Source organism: Hippocampus bargibanti, linkage group LG01, assembly GCF_051943395.1.
Source record: "Hippocampus bargibanti isolate YZ-2025 linkage group LG01, ASM5194339v1, whole genome shotgun sequence".
Classification (NCBI taxonomy): Eukaryota; Metazoa; Chordata; class Actinopteri; order Syngnathiformes; family Syngnathidae; genus Hippocampus; species Hippocampus bargibanti.
In genome coordinates, this window is record NC_142734.1 from 13,952,741 (window position 1) to 13,963,527 (window position 10,787).

The window sequence follows — 10,787 nt, forward strand, 5'->3', positions numbered from 1 at the left end:
TTCCAAAGAACTTGATACCATGATAGGCTAGTTGAACACCCTAAATTGTCCCCATCACTGTAACTCTTGAGTGTGAATGGTTGTTTTTCTCTGTGTGCCCTGCAATTGGCTGGCAAGTGATTCAGTGTGTGCCCTGCCTACTGCCCGAAGACAGCGGGGATCGGCTCCAGCACGCCCGCGACCCTTGTGAGGATAAACCGATTACAAAATGAATGGGTGAAATATGTGTTTGTGCAAATACATGAGTTTGCATGTGCGTGCGTGCGTGTGTGTGTGTGTGTGCGTGTGTGTGTGTGTGTGTGTGTGTGTGTGTGTGTGTGTGTGTGTGTGTGTGTGTGTGTGTGTGTGTGTGTGTGTGTGTGTGTGTGTGTGTGTGTGTGTGTGTGTGTGTGTGTTCAGTGGTATATGTGTGTACATCGCGATCAGGGCTTTTAATCTGCCGTGTTGGTGATGACCCAGTTTCGTCCCCCTCCCACTCACACACTCAGCTTTTAGTCGCCAAGGAGATGTTTCACTCTCATCCCTGAATAGGATAATCCACCCCCAACACACACAATCTAAAGATATCATCATTTATTTGGAAAGGTGTGATTGTGAAGGATCGGTCAAAGAGCGCCATGGAAATTGAAGCAAACTCGTTCATGATGAAACAATCATGCACTGTCATTATTTGCCTGCATCACTGCAAATTCGACATGGTTTGCCTTCTTTCATTGATGATACCTGATTTGTAGCCGTGGTGACCTTAAACTACTCACACTTCCCTACATTCACATACACACAGTCACACACATCCCACTCGCCGGACCAATCTCTCCATCTCACAATTTATCTGACGAGCCATTAATCCCACTGGCCCAGATTTGGCCTGCAGTCTGCTCCCCATGTTGTTATGCCGTCATCCCACGCACAACCCATCTATGTCACACACACACACACACACACACACACACACACACACACACACACACACACACACACACACACACACACACACACACACGCACACACACACACACACACACACGCACGCACACACACACACAAATTTACAGTACGCTTGGACGTTGCTTATGTCATATGAGGCAGAGTTCGTGCACGTGACCTACTGTACCTTACACACACAAACGTGCTTATATGTTTCAATTTGTTAACTTATTCATTGCCACTGAGATTTATGTCTTTCAACATAATCACTGTTCTATAATATGTTGTAGTTCTTATAAAGCAAAATTATGTATGATCTCTTTTGTGCCAATACCATCCTAGATTTGGGAATTATCCCTGGTGCTTTCTACTATCTTGGTGGCTGCTTTATTTCCTGTGTATGATAACTGTCCATGTTAAGCACTTTGTTTCAGCTTCAGCTGTTGTTAAAGCGCGATATAAATCAATATGTATTGTATTGTAATTTCGTGTTTGGATAAACTGAGCAACAATGTGTCATCCACATTCTTATTTTTTTGCCTGCCTGCGTGGGCTCTCAATTCCACAACTCCTTGCATGTGACTGCATGTGATCTGGCGCCTGCCTCTGAGTTTAGTGCTTTGCTAAGTCGCCATGGCAACAGGTACTCTCGACGACCACTCGTTCTGACATGGCAGTTGCCGTCGGGCTGAGCTTAAATTTGCTCACATGCAAGACAAAAATAAAATAAAAAAATAGAATAAAAGACGTGCGACCTACGCAACATGGCAAGTATTGAGGTTGAACCAGAGCTGTATGGAAAGCTGTGGTGCGATAGAACAAGGTAAAAAAACTCTTTCCAAATTTTCCACAAAATGCACACACATCTTAGATGAGCTCAGAATTTAGACCCAGTAAAACAAATGATTCTCAACACATCATACATGTTTGAAGACAATTTCTGAAAACCGAGTGAGAACTATGTACATTGCCTTAAAGTCCTGGCTAGTGGGATGTGACAAATTGTGAACTGGAGTTCAGAAGAGTACATAATTGTGCGGCTGTGCCATGAGTGATGAACGTTTGACCATCACATTTTCCAAATCGCGATTATAAAGAAAATAAACATTCAAGTTTATTGAAACGGTGAAAGCGACCAGGTTGAGTGGAGTTTCTTTCCTTATAATCCTTTAAACTGATTAACAGAGATGCACAATAGTCAAGCAAGGCGCATTACGTCCAACGTGCACACTCGCAAAATGACAGTGTAATGCACGCACACGCACACACACGCACACACACGCACACACACACACACACACACACACACACACACACACACACACACACACACACACACACACACACACACACACACACACACACACACACACAAAGTGAGAGAGAATGGTCTGAAAATGATCCGATTTCTTGTGCTTTCTGGTTTTTGAGACGTACACGTTTTTTTCTGTTTCCCATTTTCTTTCTAGGCAGGTTTAACCTGCGATGTGCGGTGAGGTTCATGGCTGGTGAGGCACTGACGTAATCACAGTCAGATTTACAAACATATGAACTCCACAGAGTAGTTTATTCACCATTTGATTAGCAACTGTTAACGTGTTTTGTTTAAAATGTAATGTCGGCATTCTTCATATACTGTATACAAACTGTAGCATAGAAAAAAAGAATGAAAAAAAAATGTGATTATCGTGTTACCTTTACTTATAAATGAAGTCCAAGTCTCTCTGTCTCAATGGAGATCACTGCCAGTAAAGAAAGTCGTCCTTGATCAGTCCTGTTCCGACTGTATGTTTACAGTCTTTTGTGCTTGTCGCTTCAGGAATAGTTTCAATGAGATCCTTCTTGGCCAAAAAGCTGAGAAGCTGTCCAGGAGATTTACATCCTTCCCTCACCGTTTGTGAACTATACAGTCTGGTGTTGGTCTTCCTTTAATTATTATCTCCTGCTTCGATTGAAAGTCCAGTTTAGAAAATTCTTTCAATTTAGATATGTAATCCACAAGTCTGAAATAAAAGGCCAAGCAACACGAAAACATTACTGGATGGCTGCACTTAATTAGCTAACTGTTTACTGTAGCTTGTTATCACTAATTCCATTCTACAGCTGAGGAGTCGCAATAAAAATCTCTAATCACCAGCGCCCCCTGTCATGAGGCAGGAGAACTGTGTGCCTCACCTGCGCACAGTTTTGATTAAAAAATGAATAAATAAAATAAACACTGTAGTACAGTGTTTATAATGTACAGTGACTCTACATTATACACACCAGCTAAACAGTAGAAATTTAGTTCATATACTAAAAGCTTTTGAACACTTTAATAGCGATATGCAGAGGGACAGCAATGCGGTCTCACTGCAGAGCAAGCCAGCACTGTTAGCATAGTCATTGCGCAATCCATGGTGATGCTCAGCCGGCTGCTGCCTCACCGCTCGTCTCTACTTAGTATTTGAACGGTATATGTGAAAATTCAGCGATTTTGAAAAAAATATTATCAAAAAAAAATGGTGACGTTAAATGGAAAAGAACTTTAAAGTACAAATCACTAAATAAATAAAACTGCTTCATTAATTTTGTTATTTGATATTTCCATAATGATAGGTGAGGCACAGCCTCACCTGCCTCCCCTGACTGCACGTCACTGCGGCAGTTCTAAAAAAATATGGCATGTAATTTACCAGAAAATTGAAGCCCACAGCTTGTATGATGCGAATGTGGCTTTGGGTGTGGGTAACATATATAACCAATTGTACGACATGTTTTTGAAAGTGGGGCAGATGGCCAGGGTATTTGAAGTGAGAGCCGGCTTGCCCATGAGTGAATACTGTATAGAATAGATCGATGAATGGTAAGAGCCAAGGCCACCGGGGGGCACAAAAGTTTTGTTGGGGGGGAAACACCTCCAATCGTGTTAAAAGTGCAGTAGTATTACTGTTCTTTTCACCTTTTTAATATAAAATTTTGCAGCATTGCATGCTACATTAAACTGCAGTTTATAGCTTCTTTTAATCTCCTGATCAGCCTTTTCTATTGAAATGATTGAAAATGCCATTAATTCATTTCAGCCCCACCACTAACAAGACATCTTTGAAATAAGGAAAAATAACATGCTCTGATATTCTTCTGGAAAAAAAACAGAATACTAACAATAATTTAAAGAAGAAAAAAAGAATTGAATTCTGCAGTTCAATTTATTGTGCAGCACATTTCAGTGTCCCCGCTTTGGCCACTGTGAGGCAGTATCACATCTGGGTGATATTTTCTATGCTTTATTACTACAGTGAGACCTCAACTTACGAACTTAATTGGTTCCCAGACAGAGTGTGTAAGGTGAAAAGTGTGTATCTCGAAAAAAAAATTCCCATAGGAAACCATTAAAATGGGAATAATCCGTTCCCGGATTTCCATAAAATATACTTTTCAACTAAATAAGCCTTAAAACTACACACAACCTACCTTATCCTATGCATAATAAATGTGCTATGGTATTGTAATTAAAGGAATACACTGCATTGTATCATAAAGTTACTTTATTTACATTTGTGATGGTCATTGATGACTTGATGGAATGGCGTTGGAGGTCGAAGGTCAAAGGGACATGCTGTTTGGAAAGAGAGGCACATTACATGAGGACTGTAATTAAAGAAATAAACTGTGCTGTAAAATAAAGCTGTATTTACCTTTTTGATGGTCATTGATGGCTTATGGAAGGAGAGTCACAGAAGGACTGTTGGTAACTTAACCTCTGGTGTGGCTTCTCTTTGCTTCTTTGGAGACTCCTCATCCTTTTTGCTGATTAAAAACCTCTTCATTGACACCTGTTGCTTTCTGACTTGTAAGGTGTTACGAGGCTGAGGCATCACATTATCGTTCATCATGTTGATGATTGTCATAGCCAGTATTTTCTGGATGGAACTCTTCGGTAAAAGCCTGCACATCATTCCACTTTGCCAACATTGCCTTCTCCTCCTCGCCCTCAGATGTTCTCGAACCATCCGTTACGGGCTTTAAAATCCTGAATAAGCGCCGAACTTCCAGGTTGGCGCATGACGATATCGGCGTGAATTAGCCGTGCTTTCTCGCATAAAATAGCTTTACTCACGCTGTCGCCGGATAGCTGCTTTTCGTGAATCTAAATTAACAGAAGTTTTTTAACTTCTTCGATTGCCCGAGACCGTCGCTTTAAGAGCATGGAAACACCTTTTGCAACAGACGCACCTTTGATAGCTTCTTTGATACGAAGGATGGCAGCGATGGTTGATTTAACATAGCCGCGCTCTGTCGCTAAATCACACAAACACACACGTCGTTCGTGTTTTTCAATTATCTCCTTCTTCTCAGTGACGGTGATGTTATTGTGTTTCTTCTTGGGCTGAACACGAGCCTGTGGTGGGTCTTTTTCGGTGCCATAATCGTAAAAGTATAAGCAAAAAGCTGCAAGGAGGCGATGGACGTGTGCATTCAATGAGAGGGGGTGTGCAAAGTAGCGTCGGCTGGAGCGCTGTTCGGTTGCCGAAGATCACTCCGCCAGAGCCGAAGGTCGTGTGCTTTCGTGTTCTTCCGCAGAAGATTATGTATTTATGTATACACACTTCCACCGAAGTGCGTAAGATGAAAATAGTTCTTATTATGAGGCTTAATATTCATAAATTTGACGTTCGTATGATGAAAAGTTCGTATTATAAGGCGTTCGTAAGTTGAGGTCTCACTGTATTATGCTACCGTGCCTTTCTTAAAACTACACATTGCTTCTAAACGTCAACGTTGTTTTAAATTAGGTGAGTGATGGGAATTCCGGCTCTTATTAGAGAGTCTGTTCTTTTGGCTTGGCTCGCCAAAAGGAGCCCAAATCGCCCCTCCGCTTTTTTGTTGCTTAAATTAATTTACGAGCAAAAATAAGGTACAATTATACGTAAAGTGAATTACTAATGTTAAAAAAAACATAAAATATAGCATTTTTAATTCATATGGCTTTATTTATATTCTTCTGAATAAATTCAACATGGAGTGTGTTGAGATCTTCAGCGCTTTTGGGAGAATAAAGAGTCGAGAAGGTCCTCTTGTTTAGATCGTACAAGTAGGATATTTATTTGCCGCAGCACAGAGAGCAGCCGCTGCGCTCATCGTCGTACGAGAAGTCACTCACATACAAATACACTGGCTTTTATCGCTGTCAATTCACGTGATGCCGCGTAGTGGCTGGGTTGCCAGTTCAGCTCAGTATTACAGCATTATACAAAATGAGGATACAATCTAAGTTTCTTAACACCCCAACTTATACTCAGTTTGCTGTAATGTAAACCAAGATAAATAGAACAATGTGACCTGTGTCTCACACATTTCAGCTTCCAAATTGGTGTAAACTCTCCAATACAATTGTTTTTGCATATTGGTAGTCATCAATAATGAAATCACCGTCCCATATGTTTTGATCACCTTGTCACTTCTTGACTCTTTGGCATAGATAAAAATAATCGGCTGGGTTTTGCTTATACTCATTATCGGTTAAATAATCATGTAAGAGCTTGTTCCGGTTTCGGCCAGATTGTTTGAAATCGTAAAGTTTGTAAACTAGACCATCATCCTTTTCTTCATTTTCCTGAGTTGCTTTTTGAAGCACCACTCTTATACCTGTTTGATTGGCTGTTGGTGAAAACGTCTCTCCATATTCTGTTTTGCATCTGGCTCTTGCCCTTCGCTACAAATCGTGCTTTGTATTTATCTCTACCATCTACATCACGTTTGATAGCATATACCCATTTACCCCCCACTGTTTTCTTGCCCGTTGGTAGGGTTGTTGCAGTAAATGTGTTGTCATTTAATGACTGAATTTCCTCATCCATGGCTTTTTCCCATTCTTGAGAATAATTTGATCTCATTGCCTCTGCATATATTTGCGGAACACCACACACAGATCTGTAACAGTAGTCTACTGTGGTGTGTGCCCCATCGTTATCGCTATACTCAATCACAAAATCATCTAAGTGACTAGGTTTCTTTCTTTCCCTAGTAGGATCCTCTCCTCTTTCATGTGGAACTGCTTTGTGTAACAAAGAGGGTACAGAAAGTGCTTTAGAATGAATGACTCTGTGTCTTTGTCTTGTCATGTTATTTGTTATTTAGTTTTTTTTTGTTCTTTTGACTTCAAGACGGCGCCGCGAGAGTGGCTGCCTTTCCAGCAGCTCATGTATTTTGTTTTTCTACTTTCATTCCTTCTATCACTTTGCTGCTGTGAAATGTAAATTTCTCCACTGCGAGACTAATAAAGGCCAATCCAATACCTTCTATTTTCAGGTTCATCATTTGTGTCACTTAGTTGTGTGAGGTTATGTTCATTTGGCCTAATCTCTGTGACTGCACTTTCGCGTGCATCCCTGTCTTGTACACATGACTCTTGGGCTCTCTTATTAGGCTTCTGAAAGACCTCACTAGTCTTTTCATCTGTTTCATTTATCTGTGTCTCTTTCTCAATATGTAAATAGTACAACTTTCCATACACATGTATACCATATTTTGTCCCACCTTTCGTAATCAGTGAATTTTTACCTTCTTTAAATATCACTGTTGCCTCGTTGGTGGTTGCTTTCTTTACAGACAAAATGTCCTGGGGGTATGAAGGAATGTTAAAGCGTCTCTCAGCGTTGCTTTATGACTTTGTCCTTTGATGTCAATCAAAGTGATCTCAGCATCTCCCCTTTTATGTGCGACTCCACTGCATTGTGTGCCGTCCGCCAGCTCCACGCGGTGTCTTTCCGGTCTGAACGTGCTGTCGAAATTCTTGAACATGGTCACGTCGGTGATGATATGCGAAGTGGCTCCTGTGTCCACCATCAATGCTCTCTCTCGGATGTCGCGACCCAACTGCTCCCTGGTTCTGGTCTTGCTGTCCCTCATCTTGAGCACGATGTCGGTGTCGCCATCTTCTGACGCTTTACTGCCATCATCTTGTCTGTCCTTCTCCTTACGCCGGCACGTGGCGTCTTTGTTTGTCTTGCTTTTGCAATGACTGCACCATGTCTTCTGTCGACATTCTCTTGCTTTGTGGCCTTTGATCCCACACTTGAAACACACTATGCTTGTGTCATCACTGTGCTGGTTTTGGTGGTTTGTCATCCACTCCGACCCTGTGTCTTCATCACACTGTCCCCTGACTCCGTGTTCAATTTCTCAGTGGCTTCAAAACTCCGTAGCTTAGTCTTGAAATCTGCAAACTTGATTTGAATCATTTGAATTCGCTACATGGATTGCAAATGGCTTGAAACTTGCTGGTAGTCCTTTTAATACCATGGCAACAAGTACGTCTGTGTAAGCTCTCAGTCGTACAGGAGTGGTCCATCGATGAGAAGGTTTCTTCAGCCGTCATCTGTACAAAAGTGAAGGTTTCGGACGTTTCGCCTCCTATCCAAGAGGCTTCGTCAGCGAACTAAAGTCTGACTGGTCGTATCGGCCCCATTTATATATCCCTAATGTCCAGACATGGGGGCGCCGGACACAGCTATGATAGGTCCCTACTCTCAGGTTGGGGGGGGGGGACCCCTCCCTGTGGCCCCACTGATTGTTCCTACATTCCTGACTAACGACTGGCCTATTACTCCCACTCCCCCCGGTATCACCTCATCAGCACCTTTGTACAGATGACGGCTGAAGAAACCTTCTCATCGATGGCAACAAGCAGTCCATCTCCCAAAGTTTCACCCGCATTTCGAAGTGCTGTGATGGCCGTTTCGGCTTTGATGATATAGTCTGTAACACTTTCATCGTTCCTCTTTTGAAGCGACGTGAGCATGGTGTACAGATTTATTATCCGTGGTTTTCCTTTCCCGGCATAATATTCTCTCAATATCTTCAAAGACTTTCTTCCATCATCAGGTGCATCTGTCATTATTAGTGAGAGGCTCTTGTCATCAAGCATATTTATCAATTCGCATACGCATCTGCATTTTTCTCTGCATCCGAAGCCATTTCGGAACTTGTTGCCGGCTCGCTTAGCACGGTCTTCTTTAGTCCCAATAAATGAAAATGTCTGAGCATTTTTGTTTCATATCTCGTACTTATCTTCATCTCCGTCGAATGCCAGTCGAAGGTGCCTGCTTGCCCTTCCTTAATCCATCTTGACCGCTGTTTAGCCGGTTAGCGATGGCCTCGTTTGCTTACCGCTCTTTCAAGTCTGGATACACTTCTGGCTTCACTTTATCTCCCAAACGTCCTGGGCCCATAACCTGTTGAGATCTTCAGCGCTTTCGCGATGCATTTGGGAGAATAAAGAGTCGAGAAGGTCCTCTTGTTTAGATCGTACAAGTAGGATATTTATTTGACGCAGCACAGAGAGCATGCAGCCTCTGCGCTCATTGTCGTACGAGAAGTCAAACACTTACACATAAACTGGCTTTTATCACTGTCAAGTCAGGTGATGTCGCGTAGTGGCTGGGTTGCCAGTGCAGCTCAGTATTACAGCATTATACAAAATGAGGATACAATCTAAGTTTCTTAACAGAGTGCTACAAAAAATATAAAGTACAAATACAAAGACATTCAACATGGAGTGCTACAAAAATATAAAGTACAAATACAAAGACATCTCAAAAAGTTTTTTTTAAATCTGATTGTGTATATTTATAAGCTTTATTTACAGTATTTACAGTAAAACAATATAAGTAAGCTTTGATTACAATAATCTTTATACATTACAATTAGTAAAAGATTGTGGCGGGCACTAGGACCAGGCATCTCACCCAGCAGGTGCAGAGGAGGGGGTGGTTCATGTTACATATATTACACTGCTTTTGCTGTTCAGTTCAGATCCACTTGTTAGCCGTTGGAATAAACACGTCTCCACATGCTGAATTCACAACAGACATTCAGCACGTGGCCGGCAAATGTAACCCTGTGGCCGATTGCTTGTCACGCGCGATTGTGTGTCCAGTCCAGCTCGGGGTGGATTTTTCAGAGATGGCCACCGCCCAATCTGAGGATCATGAGGATCCGGACATCCACGAACTCAAGGCAGCAGGCACAGCCCTGAAACTTGAGAAGGTGGCACTGTGTGAAGGGGGTCCCGCTCTCCTCTGCGATGTGTCTACGGGTCGCACTCGTCCCGTGGTTCCGCAGGAGTGGCGTCGGCGAATTTTTAATTCTATTCATTCCCTCTCACACCCTGGCGTCCGGGCGTCAGTCAAACTACTTGGGGCCAAGTTTGTCTGGCCTGGGTTACGAAAGGACGTCAGGAAGTGGGCAGCTGCATGCGTGGCATGTCAGCGCGCCAAAGTCCACAGGCACACCCGAGCAAACCTGGAAACTTTTCCAATTCCGGACAGGAGATTTGACCACGTCCATGTGGATCTGGTCGGGCCCCTCCCTCCTTCGCAGGGTTGCACACATCTCCTCACCATGGTCGATCGAACCACTAGGTGGCCGGAAGCAGTCCCCCTGTCCTCCACGACCTCGGCAGATATTGCCCGCGCATTTCTGTCGTCCTGGGTCGCACGTTTCGGCACGCCATCCGATATCACTTCGGACAGAGGCCCCCAGTTTGTGTCCGAGCTCTGGTCGGCCATGGCACAGTCCTTGGGTGTGCAGGTACACCGCACTATGGCCTACCACCCGCAGGCTAACGGGATGTGCGAACGCTTCCACCGGTCACTGAAAGCCGCGCTACGTGCCGCGCTGTCGGACGGTAACTGGGTCGACCATTTTCCGTGGGTCCTGCTCGGGTTACGTTCGGCCCCTAAAGAAGACCTTAACGCCGCCCCCGCAGAGTTAGTGCTCGGTCAACCACTCCGCGTTCCTGGTGAATTTCTGCCTGAAGCTTCGGGTGCACATTCATTCCCCCTTTTGCCAGCAGAGCCCCTGACTCCAGCACCAAT